A 16588-nucleotide genomic window follows, 5' to 3' on the forward strand; every position below is an offset into this window, starting at 1 on the left:
GTCACCCACCTCTGCAGTCACTATGCCACTCCTGCTGTGGTTCTTCAGGTGCCTGAAGACCAGGCAGGAATACACACTATGTGGCCTAATGAGGGTGAATCCCACACAGACCATCATTTGCCTAGGAATGATGCCCTGCCCCACCTCACTTCTGATACTTGCTCGTGGAAGGTTCCAGGCAACACAGCTGGAAGTGGGCTCTCAACACCCCGTGCAGCAGCTGGAGAGAGAGGTAGTGCTGCAGGGGTAAGAATGCCAGGCAGCAGAAGAAAAGGAAATGTGTGGCGGGCAGGCGGCATTTGCTAGAACCAGTCAGCAGTATTGAATCCTCCTGCAGCCACTGAAAGCTGGTGATAGGGAGAGGAGGAGAAGACAGCTTTCAGCGGCTACAGGAGGATTTAATGCTGCCAATCGGTTCTAGCAAATGCTGCCCATCCACCCCTTCTGTCCAGATGTAACACTCCCCCTGCTCCCCCTAGTTTTGACCCTGGTGAGCAGCAGAGCGAGGGGCCAGTGCCAGGGGTTCTGGCTGAAAAAAAAACTATGCACCTCTCTGCCGCTGCAACACTTGGCACATGGACAAGACACTCTGGGGGGGGGGTTGAACCCCCCTGACTCTTATCTACGCCCCTGCCTAGGGTGAGATAAATGTTGGGATTTTCCTTCAAACTTATGGTTTTGCACAGTGGAGTAGTGTTTGTGGATCTAATCTATGATAGGTCTATAGCAACAATTATCTTTCTGGGCTAGACGAAAACGAATATTTCTATAAAATTGTGGTGAAAATCAAGAAGTTTCACCATTTATGTGCAATGGGCTTCAAATGATTGTTATAAATTTCTTTCAACTGTCCTGGGCCTGATTTTGCATTAAAAACTTCCTCCTATTACTTCATTAATTTAATTATTTTTTTACAAAAAAATAACAAACAGCGAAAAAATTGAAATACAAAAATGGAAGTGACAATACACAAATAACACTCGATACACATACATAAAATAAAACAATATACAAAGAAAGCTAAATGAATCAACTAAACTATCCTAAATACAAAAGAAACATACACCCTGTAAAAAAATTGTAGATTTTTTTCCAGCAAACTTTACTTAAGCAACTCAATGACAGAAACTGAGAGTTTCCTCTTTGGCAACATTTTGCTGACAGCGAAATCAGTTTAACTAAAATCATTCTACTGATCCCTGGGCAAGAACAACATTTACCTTTCACTCCAATGTGGAATTCCCAGAACTGTAACTCCAACAATCACGCTCCTCTTTGACATACAGAGCTCATGCATTTGTTCGTTTTAGCAGTTACTTCAATAATTGTCTGTGCTATCAAAATGTCTTTTCTTTGCCCTGCCAGATCTGTGACTTTGACATAATTTTTATTGTATGCATTTAACAGCATGGATGTAGCTAAGGCTTTGATCACTATATATCTCACTTGCCATAACATGTTTCCGATTCTACCAGCTTTATGTCTTTGTCATAACACATCTTTCACATTTTCTTTTACAGCAGTGCTTTGGAAAATTATATAGTTAAAGTGTAAATTTGGTAGTTAAAGTGTGAATTTGGACAAAATCAAATAATAGATATACAGTATAGCCACTTGAGCTTCAGAAGATTTTACTCCCTTTATGAACAGGTCATTTTTTACTTTGCAGCACTGCGCTACTTTTATTGAAAATTGCGCTGTCATGCAATGCTGTACACAAACTAAATTTATATAATTTTTTTCACAAAAATAGAACTTTCTATTGGTGGTATTTGATCACCACTGGGTTTTTATTTTTTGCAATATAAACAAAAATACCCCAACTTTTGGTAAAAAAACTATATTTTCTACCTTTGCTATAAAACACAGAAAATGTTAAAAATCAAAGTTCTTCATAAATTTTGTCCAAAATGTATTCTGCTACAAAAAGAAACCCAATAAGTTTATATTGATTGGTTTGCATGAAAGTTAGTGTCTACAAACTATAGTATAGATACTGGAATTTATATACATACAGTTGTGTTCAAAATAATAGCAGTGTGTTGAAAAAAGTGAATAAAGCTCAAAGTCCTTCTAATAGCTTTTATTTCCATACACACAAATGCATTGGGAACACTACACATTCTATTCCAAATCAAAACATGAAGAAAAATATATTAAATTTGTGTTGTTCCTCTAAAAAAATTGAAGAAAAGTGAATATTAGACTGTTCAAAAAAATAGCAGTGTATGTATTCTTCTTTACAAACTCAAACATTCACTATATAAACTGAAAAATGTTTGAAGATTTTGCTTTCCTTTGAATCACTTAATTAATATTTAGTTGCATAACCACTGTTTCTGAGAACTGCTGTACATCTGTGTTGCATGGAGTCAACCAACTTCTGGCACCTGTGAACAGGTATTCCAGCCCAGGATGATTGGACTACATTCCACAGTTCTTCTCTATTTCTTGGTTTTGCCTCAGAAACTGCATTTTTGATGTCACCCCACAAGTTTTCTATTGGATTAAGATCCGGGGATTGGGCTGGCCACTCCATAACGTCAATCTTGTTGGTCTGGAACCAAGATGTTGCACGTTTACTGGTGTGTTTGGGGTCGTTGTCTTGTTGGAACACCCATTTCAAGGGCATTTCCTCTTCAGCATAAGGCAGCATGACCTCTTCAAGTATTCTGATGTATTCAAACTGATCCATGATCCCTGGTATGCGATAAATAGGCCCAACACCGTAGTATGAGAAACATCCCCATAACATGATGCTTGCGCAACCATGCTTCACTGTCTTCACAGTGTACTGTGGCTTGAATTCAGTGTTTGGGGGTCGTCTGACAAACTGTCTCCGGCCACTAGACCCAAAGAGAACAATCTTACTTTCATCAGTCCACAAAATGTTGCGCCATTTCTCTTTAGGCCAGTCAATGTGCTCTTTGGCAAATTGTAAGCTCTTCAGCACGTCTTTTTTTCAACAGTGGGACTTTGCGGGGGCTTCTTGCAGATAGCTTGGCTTCACATAGACGTCTTCTAATTGTAACAGTACTCACAGGTACCTTTAGACCTTCTTTGATCTTCCTAGAGCTGATTGTTGGCTGAGTCCTTGCCATTTTGGCCATTCTATCCATTTGAATGGTAGTTTTTCGCTTTCTTCCACTTCTTTCAGGCTTTGGTTGCCATTTTAAAGCATTTGCGATCATTTTAGCTGAGCAGCCTATCATTTTCTACACTTCTTTATGTTTTCCCCTCTCCAATCAACTTTTTAATCAAGGTACGCTGTTATTCTGAACAATGTCTGGAACGACCCATTTTCCTCAGAATTTCAGAGAGAAATGCACTGTAACCAGCATGGACAACATTTGCTGCCTTCCTTCCTTAAATAAGGGCAATAATTGCCACCCGTTTTTCAAAGAATGAATGACCTCACTAATAGAACTCCACACTGCTATTATTTTGAACATAACCCTTTCAATTAGTGATTTAATTACACAGAATCAGCAGCATGCATGTCATGACTGTTGGGTCTGTTGGATTAATATTACTCTACTACACCTGCTAGTAAATTATTTGGCATGTAGAAATATCATTTCTACCAAAAACTATTTTTTTCTTAGTTTTACTAAAAACTATTTTTTTCTACCAAAAACTAAGTGATTGATCAGGTTAGTGATGTCTGACTGCTATTATTTTGAACACAACTGTATATTAGTAATGGCGGCAATCAGCAACCTATAGTGGGACTGCGATAGTATGGTGGGTAATCTGACACTAAGCACTTTTTCACACTTGACTTCTTCCCAAATGCCCCTATAGTGATAGACAGGTGTTAAAAACGCCCCTCAAAATCTTGCTTTCAATGCTAGTGTGAACTGAGCCTAACTGACACTGGGGGGGAACTAACTAACTGCCACTGACATTTCCAGTGACACTAATACAGTTATCAGTACTAATATTATACACTGTCACTTTACTAATGACACTGGCTGCGAAGGGGTTAACATCTAGGTCACTCAAGGAGTAAATGTGTGCCTAACAATGTTTGGTATGTGTACTGTGTGCTGCTTTACTAAGCAATGTGCAGGTTTTTACTCAGGGAGAAATAAAACTGCACATTGTTCCTGTCCGAAGAGAGCTCTGTGTTCTTTACTAACAGAGAGGTCAGCTCTCTCCTGTAATTCCCTGAACTGATCAGCGGGTTCTGGCCATAAATCATTCGTCGGGACCCGCTGATCGGCTTGTACTGCAGCAAATAGCATAGCATGTGCAAATGGACCCAGAAGTCCCCCCATAACATAACATTTTTTTTTACCTTTTGTGCCACCCAGCAGATCTGTTATTCTGTTCTTCTAACAGGCCATAGTTCACAGCAAAAGTGGCATTCTAAGAGATTGGGACAAACACATTACACTACCAGAGCTGCTTACACACATGTTTGGAGCTAGGCTTCTTTCAAAGTACAGGGAATCACTTCTTCTTTTATAGCAGTAATAATAATACAACTATCCTAAGTCATAGCTGTTTTGCGGATTTACCTATAGTCTGGCCCATTTTCCTCAGCCACTGCTCCAACCTCAGGCCCATATTCATTGCTGACACCTTCTTTGTCTCTGGAATCTTCCTCATCCTGGTTTTCTGCTGGTCAACCAACTCTTTTGTAATCTGCTACCTCCTATGCCCTCTAGCATTCCCATGTCTCTCCTACCGTATTAGCTCAAGCAAGAAGCATAACTTTAACACTGTGCATCATGCTCCAAGGAAAGTGTGCCTTAACAGTGCAAAACTTCAAGAAAGAGCATATTATTACAGACACCTCACTTCCATCCATAAAAATTATAGCCAAGAGTAAGGATCATGATATTTTTTAACATATGTTTAGGAGCCATAATGGTGGCTGAAATATTGCTTTTAATATTCTGTTGCTAAAAAAAATTATTAACACTTTTGTAATAGAAATTCGGACCAAATCTTACAATTTGGACCACTAATTGTGGCCATACATTATGGTGACAAATGATCAATTACTTTTCTAAATGATCTCATCTAATAGGAAAAATCAATCTATAGTCAACAACCCATTTAATCGATATGCCACACACAATGAAGTGGATTTCAATCCATAGTTAAGATATGATCGAAACTTAGAACCATAGGTTATCAATCGTTTCGCTATTTTCACTTTGTAATCTTATAATCTGTTTGATTGAAATATTATACTCATGAACAAATTTTCCCTGTGCTGTAATTGATGCAAAAATGGTCAATAATTTTCAAACCCTGTCTGGCTGACTCAGTTTCATTGAATCCGATCAAAATGTAGTCTAAATTGGTCGGAAGAGAAGTTATGGCTATTTGATTATTTGTAGATTTGATCTTTTTTATAGCCTCATACATTAACTGCTTCCCGGCACAAAATTATGCCAGGACTGTTTTGTCTAATAGTTCTCCTCCCTGTCAGCTCGGGCACACTGCTTTGGATGGCTGTGCACACTGAAGTACACTGACACGGCCCCTAGTAAAACTAGTAAAACACTCCCTGCACACAGATAACCCTTAAGAAAGAAGCAAGAAGTAAAAAGCAAGTAAATATTATGCACTTAGAGGCGCTTCTCTCCTTCTCTCATCCTACAGAGTCTGCTACAGTCTATTTGGAAGCCTTTCCCTTAGTGCTACACATATACTGCACTTAGAGGCGCTTCTCTCATCACACAGTTAACCCTTGATTGCCCACCATATTAACCCCTTCCTGCCCAGTGCCATTAGTACAGTGTCAGTGCTTTGTTTAGCACTGATCACTGTATTGGTGTCACTGGGGATGTCAGGGACACCAAGTCAGTTCCCCCCAGTGTCAGAATGTCCACCACAGTCTCGCAGTCCTGCTATAAGTTGCTGATCGCCGCCAATACTAGTAAAAAAAAAAAATTCCAGTATCTATACCGCCATTTGTAAACACTATAACTTTCAGGTAAACCAATTAATTTACACGTATTGGGATTTTTTTTAGCAAAGACATGTAGCAGAATACATTTTGGCCTAAATGTATGACGAAATTAGATTTTTAAATTTTTTTTACTGGACGTGTTTAATAGCAAAAAGTCAAAAATATTGTTTTTTTTTTAACCAAATTTTTGGACTTTTTTTTTATAGTGCAAAAAATAAAAAAAACGCGCAGGCAATCAAATACCACTGAAAGAAAGCTCAATTCATGAAAAAATGGATGTAAATTTAATTTGGGTGCAGCATTGTATGACCGCGCAATTGTCAGTTAAAGTAATGCAGCGCTGAAATAACAAAAAATTGCCTGGTCAGGAAGGGGGGTAAATCCTCAGGAAGGCAAGTGGTTAATCGAATAAAACAAATTGAGGCATATATGGCCATCATAAAGCCTATTAGACAAACACTAGAAGTAGTACGTTCAATGGCTTGCCACTCTCTTGAGAATTAACAATTGTGTAACTACCCATCATTTTTGGAAAAAACACCGGCCTGTGTATAACCACTGTAACATTAAATCTAAGATCTTTGAGGTAACTTGCAAAGTCATAATTCCAGCACAGTCATTCTTTGTACAGCTTCAGGCCTGATATGGATGCAGTTATGGCATCTATTGTTAGCACAAGAAATTGAGAGGTACAGCAGTTTCTTCCTATTTCAGCTAAATAGTAAGTGTTCCATTTCAAACCTGTAAGCTTTTGACCTTACCAGGAAAAATCCTGGGTCACAAATAACCCCCCACATTCAAAATATATAAAACAAAAAGTATCACTTCATTTTCAAGTTATAGGTGTCCCTAATCATGCTGGATATCTATACTGATGTGGACTGGGTAATGTGTTAGGAACATAAGGTTGCCCCATCATTTGATGGAAATGAAAATGATCAGCCTACAGAAGACTGAATTCACAGACACCTCAAAAATCAAAGTGAAAAAATGAAGCAGCAGGCTAGTCCATTTTGCTGAAATTTCATTGCATCAACTTAGAATGGTACTCAGTGGTTTGTATGGCCCCCACGTGCTTGTATGCATGCCTGACAATGCCGAGGCATGCTCTTAATGAGATGACAGATGGTATCCTAAGGTATTTCCTCCCAGATCTGGACCAGGGCATCACTAAGCTCCTGGACAGTCTGAGGTGCAACCTGGCATTATCAGATGGACCGAAACATGATATCCCAGAGGCGTTCCACTGGATTTAGGTCAGGCGAGCGTGGAGGCCATTCAGTGGTATCAATTCCTTCATCCTCCAGGAACTGCCTGCATACTCTCGCCACATGAGGCTGGGTATTGTAGTGCACCAAGAGGAACCCAGGACCCACTGCACCAGCATAGGGTCTGACAATGGGTCCAAGGATTTCATCCTAATACCTAATGGCAGTCAGGGTGCCATTGTTTAGCTTGTAGAGGTCTGTGCGTCCCTCCATGGATATGCCTCCCCAGACCATCACTGACCCACCACCAAAAAAGTCATGCTGAACGATGTTACAGGCACCATAACATTCTCCATGGCTTCTCCAGATACTTTCACGTCTGTCACATGTGCTCAGGGTGAACTTGCTTTCATCTTTGAAAAGCACAGGGCTCCACTGGCGGACCTGCCAATTCTGGTGTTCAATGGCAAATGCCAATGGAACTCTATGGTGCCAGGCAGTGAGCACAGGAACATAGGAAGTCGGGCCCTCAGGCCACCCTCATGAAGTCTGTTTCTGATAGTTTGGTCAGAGGTATTCATACCAGTGGCCTGCTGGAGGTCATTTTGTAGGGCTCCTCCTGTTCCTCCTTGCACAAAGGAGCAGATACTGGTCCTGCTGATGGGTTAAGCACCTTCTACGGCCCTGCCCAGCTCTCCTAGAGTAACTGCCTGTCTCCTGGAATCTCCTCCATGCTCTTCAGATTGCGTTGGGAGACACAGCAAACCTTCTGGCAATGGCATGTATTGATGTGCCATCCGGGAGGAGCTGCACTGCCTGCGCAACCTCTGTAGGATCCAGGTATCGCCTCATGTTACCAGTAGTGACACTGACCCTAGCCAAATGCAAAACTAGTGAAAAACCATCAGAAAAGATGAGTAGGGAAAAAAAATTTCAGTGGCCTCCACCTGTAAAACCATTCCTGTTTTGGGGGTTGTCTCATTGTTGCCCATCTAGTGCACCTGTTGTTAATTTAATTAACACCAAAGCAGCTTAAACTGATTACCAACCCCCTCTTCTACTTAACTGACCAGATCAATATCCCAGGAGTTTAATTGACTTGATGCTATACTCTGATTAAAAAGTGTTCCTTTAATTTTTTGGAGCAGTGTATATTAAAATAGTGCAGAGTTTTCATGTTTTACTTACTTTAAGGTATTGGCACTTTGTAGTTTTGTAAATTTGTCCTGCACAGTTGATCAGAATTCTATCAGGTATTTTTTCTTGTGAGGTTCTTACAATGTCTCTGTAGAATGCTTGAATGGTTGATCAACCCAGGAGTGATATTTTATTCCTGTTTCTCCCAAATAAGGTTTCTTGCTCTGTTGCAACCTAATTTAGGGTTCTGGGTTTAACCACTCACATTCTTTGGTGTTCCCATTCATCATGTTGTAGTCTTTAAAATATAAAATAAATCCAGCATGGAAAATTACACTCCATCATAATGGCACCCGGAGGTTTAGAAACCTGGGAACTCAAACACAGTGTTAACTCAAACATTGCAGTCTCCAATCGATATGTTTTTATTTGTGGTTTAAGTATTCTTTTTCTGCAAAACACTGAAATGATAGTTTTGGATGGACTGCACCTTCAAATGCACAATACTAAATTGCTCGCCATATGGATGTATGAATGTGTAAAACACAATTCTGTAAGCTTAGGGTTCTCTAACATTTTAATTAGAATAATGGACTCTAGCTTAAAAATATGGCCTTTCCAATAAACTATTGTTTGTATTTTGCATACAAAATTACATTAACAACATCAAAGTACTAGAGTAGTTTGGTAATAAGAAGCAAAGGAACTAATTCAAACATGCTTTCAGTGTCTTCATTCTTGTTTTTACGCAGGACTGCGAACCAAACAGGAGGGTGTTCAGCCCATCACTAGTTGTGAGCTCTTCAAACATCAGTGTCTGGGATATCCTTTTGCTAAATTCTAAGAATGAAAGGACTGGAGTTTTCCACACTGTTGCTGTGACTTTTTTTTCTTTTTTACAAGAATTTTATTCAAGTTTAAGTGGTAACAAACAAACACTGACATTGCAGTTAGATAGTCTCTCAATTGGGTCTCACACCCTTGTATGAAGTGCATTTACAGGGAAAGAATAATATACATAATGGAGGAATGTAACACTACAATATATTGGTCTATTAGTTGTTGTTTTATGACTCTATAGATGTTACAATTATACAGACTAAGCATTGTGCGTACCAGGGGATGACAACCTTGAAAACATCTTAGCAGTACAAACAATAGGCGCCAAGAAGGAACAGAGAAACCTAACTTTTAAATAGGGTTGAAAAGGAAAACATGGATGATGGAAGTCTTTGTTAAGCCAGGGTCCATTCTGAATGTTTGTCATAGGCAAAGTGCTGTGACTTGTTTTTAACTCTTATGTGCACTAACTTTTAAGTGCAGTAGTACGAAAATCAGAATTAGAATGCTTAAAAAAATGAGTGCAGCAAAAATTCTAACTCCCACATTCAGGATAAGTAAAGGGTGCCAAAGGAAAAAAGTATTTTACATTTTAATTATGACACCTATACAGAACGGAGACTATATTTCACTGCAGTATATGACATCCATCATAGTCAGCAAAATCACTAAGCCATGTCAAAGAAAATGTCCCAATTTGTCCTCAGGTGTATTTTTCAAGGTTGAAAGTCATGATGGTTCTTTTTTCTTTCTTCTTTTCTTACATACATTTTAGATGCTTGTTATTATGTATTCACTGCCTCCTACACAACCAAACCTACTGCTTTTTACTAGCATGCTACATACCCCCTGGCAGGACCCCTGAAACTTGTACTACAGGGGACACTGGAGAGGTATAAAATGCACATTATAGGGGGCTTTACCGAATCACGTGGAAAGGTGCACTATGGAAAGGAAGGGGGACTGGTGACAGAGGAGAGCAGTACAAGGGGAATTCTGAAGGGGGAAGAAGAGAGACACACTATAAGTAGAGAAGAAAGAGGGATGCTGGGGGAACATAAAAGCAGCAACATTGGGGATGAATAGGATGGAACAAAACAGCAGTACAAATGTACTACTGATTGATTGCTGGAAGTAAAAAGGAGGAGCAATAGGAGTTTGGCTGAAAGAGAAAGAAAGATGAATTACCATGCTCGACACTGAACAGGGAATTCACACAAATTAAAAGTTTTACATCTTGAAAACTTAAATGTTGGCAGACATAACAGCCACAATTTAAAAACAGCTCTAAAATATTAATATATCATTAAATATATTTAAAATGCAAGCGCTGTAGGTACCTGCATTTGACCTGGTTTCAGCTATTTTCAGGCCTGTACAGCAGGGCTGGAGAGTGAGAGGAAGAAAGAGTACAAAGAACCAATCAGGTTGTGTGCTGACTGGAAGCATTCTTATACTGTAGAAGGAGAAAGCAGAGTGACAGAGGAATGACCTCACCATTGTGCTGCTTCTCCATCCACTGTCCAGTCACAGGTTGGGGTGGGTCCAGCATGACCTGTGCTCAAAGGAAGTGGGTTGAATGATGCTGGACATCGAGTCACATGAAAAATTATTGTTGGGGAAAACTCAAGATAGAAGATGAATATTGAATTAGAAATTGTCTTTGGTATAGTATCCTTTAAATACATTGGTGTACTTTCTTGTATGTGATTGTGCCTAGGCACTACTATGTCTGCAGCCTCATAGCTGTATATCTGCTATTCTGATGAGCTTTGGAGTGATATTTGGCGATGTTGCTACTGTGCTGCCCTTTATTATTAAGCAGAAGCCTGTCTTTACCAAGATGTCCACCTCTAGAAAAGTTGATTTCTTTAAAAAAAATTATATTAATGTACAGTATTTGCCCTTCTATTGATTTTTTATATAATTTTACATTTTTATTGTTTTCCTTCATTTTTCATACATTATTTCATTAGGATTTATGAACTGATTATATCATTTAATTCACAAGATACATTTTTATATATTGTACATGTATTTTATATATATATATATATATATATATATATATATATATTTCTCAGTGGTTTTGTGGGCACTGGATCTATTTTATTTTTAGTAAGCAGGACAAATATGGTGTAAATTGATTTTTTTCAAATGTAGCAAAACACTGATAGAATGAAATTAACTAAATAGCAACATTTAACATATTATGCAGTCACAAACAATACATGTATTACAGCAGTAAGGCAGAAAAAAAAGGATTGTTTACTTATCAGTTCCTTCTGGGCCACCAGCATCACAACAGGGAATGCAAAGAATTATATATATATTCTGGCATAAATGGGTATAGACACCCTCATTTGAATAACAATGGCTTAGATACAAAGAGGTCCCTTAATTAGAAATAGCCATTTGAGTATTGAGATGTTTAAAGTTCCTGATGTGATAGTAGTCGTTGTCTTCTGCTAGCAATGATGGGGCCCCTATACAGCAGTGAGTAATGGTAATTCAATGAAGATTTCTTGGTACTGAGGTTTAAAGGTATCGGCATGCAGTGTCTTTAGAGTGTTTTCAGAAAGAAGTTTAGCATCTGCCCCCTAACCAGTCCCGTGGATAGCACTGCCTTCTAGGAACAGGGTTCTTGCGCAGGCTCTTGGCTGTTTGCAGAGAAGTGCAGAGGTACCGCCTGACAGCCTGTCAGCATGGCAAACAGAGATGACTGGCTGAAGACTGGATAATGACAGTCCCGATGCAGAAAAGTTGATGAGATCCCGATGTGGCATTCAACGTCACTGTTGTGCTGAACTGGTATACAGAGTCCCTCAGCAGTAGGCCAGCAATCCGTCTCTAGAGAAGAACAGCAGTCCCCCTGTGTTTAGCTCTGAAGCCTGCACTAGCTAGCCAGTTCCTTGCTATAATCTCCTCTCCCAGCAACCTTCTGGTTCCCCAGATCTCTGGTAGTTGTAGTTCAATCAGAACTCAGAAATACAGTATATATTGGCTATAGGACTACAGGTCCCAGGATCCTCTGCTGTCAGAAGAACTGGATCCACTCTGCTAACAAAAAGTGATACTGGGTACTAAGGGGAAAAAGGATTAACCATAGTCTCATCTGTAAATGTCCCTGAACAACGTAATGATATAGCCAGCACCTGGCTACATCAATAACCAATTTTTTAACCTCTTTTACAATCACAGTTTAATTTTAATACATTTTGTGCTCACACTGAGCATTATAGTCCTCAAACACCATAAACAGTGTCCTTCGGGCTTACCATAGAGGCTTGAGAAAGGAGCACTGATGTTCTGGAAAGCATAGCCATGCCCCAATTATGCCCATCCAACTTGCAACATCAGTTTTAGTCTGGAGCCTCCATTTCGGTTTCCTGGTGTTTGGCACTCCCTGACTGCATCCTTGCAGCTATACACCCAGCTGGCAGAGTTACATCTGATGCTTGGGCACGAAACGCCAGCCCAGAGAGGAACCATTGCCATTGTACCATGCTTGGATGAGATGCGCTCCTTTATAGGATATTTCAGTAAGCTGCTTTGCGTGTTTTATTGAAAGTGTTACTAAACCCAGGACCCTGCATTCACTGTATCTGGTTTCCCACAGTACACAGAACATGGAAATGCAATTATTTTAGTAAATATAAATTGCTAAATACCTTTTCTCATCAGCAGTTAGAGCAGTCTTGTTATTTCTATCAGTGTATAGCAGAGCACTGATTAAAGCTTGTAGAAGGAGTTTTCTCTAGGAGGATGTAGGACCCCTGACCTCTGTCTGGGCAGTGCTGATTGGCCCTGTGCTGATCACATGCACTCTCCCAAGAAAAAAAAAAACTCTAGCAATACACACCAAATTGAGCATGTGCAGTGTCTCCACACAATACGTCTTATAAGAGGTAGACAATGGAAAAAGGGGAGGATCAGAGAAATCAAGATCAAACAGCATTTTTACATGATGTAGAGGATTAACCCCTTAGGTTCCACAGTGAGTATAACAAAGCATGCTTTACTGCATATACAGACTGATTTTATTGTTGTGAGCTTAGTAACACTTTAATAAAGCTTCTGTGTATACTGCACTTAGTTGGCGCCCTCTGTTGTTCTTTTTACATATCCAAGAAGAGACACCTTGGCAAAATATACATTTACAGGGTGATGGCTATAAATATACACTTTCCAGTAGATAAATGACATGTTCCTGGAGCTACAAACATTTAATGTTATGAAGCTATACATAGTATAAAAACTTGCTCTGAAGCATTGAAAGGTAAAAAAGTGATTGCTGCCTATGGCTACAGCCCTGATGTAATAAATCAGCCTGTGTGGATGTAATCTGAACAATTATTGATCTGCTATGTCTCTTAGGAGCTGATCGATATATTTTGTTAACATCAAAAGCACACTAAAATATAGGTCAAGGAAATATAAGCCCCCATAAAGTTCATCTATACTACGCCTTAATGTATGCTTTGTCTGTTCTGTCAAACTGAAGACAGGAAACTGCAACTTTCATATAAGAACACAATACAAAATGTCATGCACCGTCATCTTGGACAATGCTAGAATTTTAAAGTGAGCCGCCCCCGTGTTAACATCAAACTTGTCATAAGAACTGCCATGGTTCACTGTGGTAGCTCTGACCTACATTGATAACGACACTGAGCTTTTCAGCTATAATATACCCCAAACACTTAAAAAGGATCATCTAAGGATGTTTAGGAAAAAAATGACAATTGGTTAAAAGAAGAAATTATTAACTATTGTTGCTGTGTATCAATAGGGAATTGATTAAATGCGTCAGCTGCAGGATGAATGAAGAATCACTTTATGGCTTTAGTTTACATATTTATTCCAATTCAGTGGTTTTACATTCAGCACATCAACAACTTCTGCTGTGCCAAGATAACAGCTGGATACAATCTGCCTTCTACTTTACAGAACGCACACACAGAATGGCAGATCCAGAAGAAAGTCAATAAAATCTTGCTTTTAACTTGAAAAAGATTCTTTAAACCTGAAGTATAAAATATCTCTCTGGGACATACACAACTTGCGCTATATTCTTTTCTCTTACATTTGCAAATTATAGAAAAGGCATCCCATGAATCAGTACAGAGATTTACTGCTAGTGCAATAGCAACCTTAGTGCAAATACGTTGTAATGTTTGCCTCTTATGGAGTTATTGAATAACTAACACAAAGAGCTTTTTACAGGCGCAGCTTCTACTTTTTATAACTGGGACTGCATGAAATGGTTTGTTTATCACATAAAATATTTGGATTTTGGATTCACAAGTTAAAATTTTCCTTACTTGATAGGTATGCACACAGGATACAATTATATTCTTTGACAAACAAACTTGTTAACCAGTTAAATTCCCCCATTTTTTCTAAGATAGCTTTTTGAGACTGGCCTGTAGACCATACCCTCTCTCTGAAAACAAATGCATTGGTCAATATTACAGATTACAGAATGCAAAGTTGCTGTGGGGAAAGATTTATAGCATCACTTTGGTTGTATCATGACTTTTCTCTCATTCAGAAACCCCACTGCTTAGGTTGTGACATGGCATAGCTCTGACCATGGGTTATTGCACTGATGGTCAACATGAAATTAGTCCTCCAGCACTGTCTGTGGTTGCATGATACAATAATTACTTAGTTGATGAAATCTATACCTACTTGCCATTTAGAATATACTGTGCCACCTAGCAGACGTATTATTGAGCACTGAGGGACATTTAGAATAACTATGTTAACAATGGCAGATTACAATTAAGAACAATGGTCCTACAAGTGGGATTAAACTTGCTAAACCTAGACAACAGAGAATAATAGAAGAGATTTGGGAGGTACTTAGAATAGTGTCTGATAAGGGTTATTATTTTGTTTAAGCTCTTATTTTATCTTGCTTGTTCCGGCATCCTGATGGAATGTAAACGGAGGTAGATGAATGAGGATATCCATATAGCAAGGGCATTCAAGGTGTACCTCCATTATACAGTGCATGTTGGTTAACTTCTGGATGTAATGGTTAAAGCAGATATACTGTAAACCTAAGTTTTATGATATTTAGTTTGCTAAAGCCTTATGTATCATAAATAGTTGCCAGGTAGGTTTTTTTTTTTTAATAAAATACTTCCTTTACCCCCTTTTTTTCAACCTTCATTGCAACTCATTGCTGCTGAGTGCTTACATTGGCTGCATGACATTTCTCAAAGTAGGTTATCTGTTGGTAAAAACAATGAGGCACTCCTGCATAATGTATGTTAAAATGGCCACTTGTAGTCTCCGCTGGAACCTTGTGTGGCATGGGGACAAAGCATACACACAGTTAGAAATGGATATAGCTTTGTTACCCTAAAACTGAAAGTTTCTGAACAAATACTTTTATTGCAGAATCACCAGGCGTTATTTAATTAAAGCTTCAGATTTAAAGATATTGAAAAGGAATTTTGAACCTAAATTAAAATCTTAATGATTATGTTTGGGTTTACATATACTTTGACCTGCCAGTGCATTCCTTACTATTCCATATTGTTGCTTGCCACAAGATTACAATGTAATTGTTTAGATAAAATTACTTCTAGATTTAACTCTTGGTATGCAGACTTCTACCTGCTAAATTCTTGAAAAAGTGGATTAATCCACACGTAGTTCTTGGGAGCAGTACTCCCTGGTTTGATTATAAACATGTTTTGCCCCTCTTTGCATTGCATTATCCTTTTATGTTCCACTATGGTTCCTTGTTGTCTGTATTTGTACAACATGTCCCTCTTCTTTGTAAATGGATTTTAAATGTCCTACATTTTCTACAAACTTTGCAAAATCAATAAAATGTTTGAACAAGAAAAAGTGGATTAATGGAATTGGAATCCAGTTTATTATATAAAATAAATATTTTTTTGTTATGCATTGTAATATTTTGGGGAGTTTGGTTTCACCAAGCAGACAGCTGGTGATTCAATTATTTTATTTGCCAAAAAGTAAAACAAAACAGTTAGAGTTCACCATAACAAAACAGTCCACACTTCTGGTACAAAAAATAATAATTTGGCTCAACCCAACCAGCATAACTTGTCCCACAGCAGGTTTTTTAAAGTTCCCATCTGCTTCAGGGGTCCAGAAATGTATCAAGAGCTCAGAAGCAGAGTCTCAGTAACAATACAGTCCACAGTAAAGCACCACTGTGTCCTGCTCCACTCAACACCTTACAGACACATGGGGGTTTATTTACTAAACCTGGTTGACTCAGAATCTTGTCCACTTCTGCATAAAAACCAATCAGCTTCCAGGTTTTATTGCTGAAGCTTAACTGAACATGCTGAGGTTAGAAGCTGATTGGCTACCACGCACAGGTGCCCAAGATTCTGAGTCAACCAGGTTTAGTAAATAAACCCCATGCTGACTGATTCCTGCCCCTTTCAGCCTTCCTTTGCAGGTGAGTTAACCCTTTCAGGAC

This window comes from Staurois parvus, unplaced genomic scaffold (genome assembly GCF_062004578.1).
Source record: "Staurois parvus isolate SC_StPar_1 unplaced genomic scaffold, SC_StPar_1.0 ptg001002l, whole genome shotgun sequence".
NCBI classification, from domain to species: domain Eukaryota; kingdom Metazoa; phylum Chordata; class Amphibia; order Anura; family Ranidae; genus Staurois; species Staurois parvus.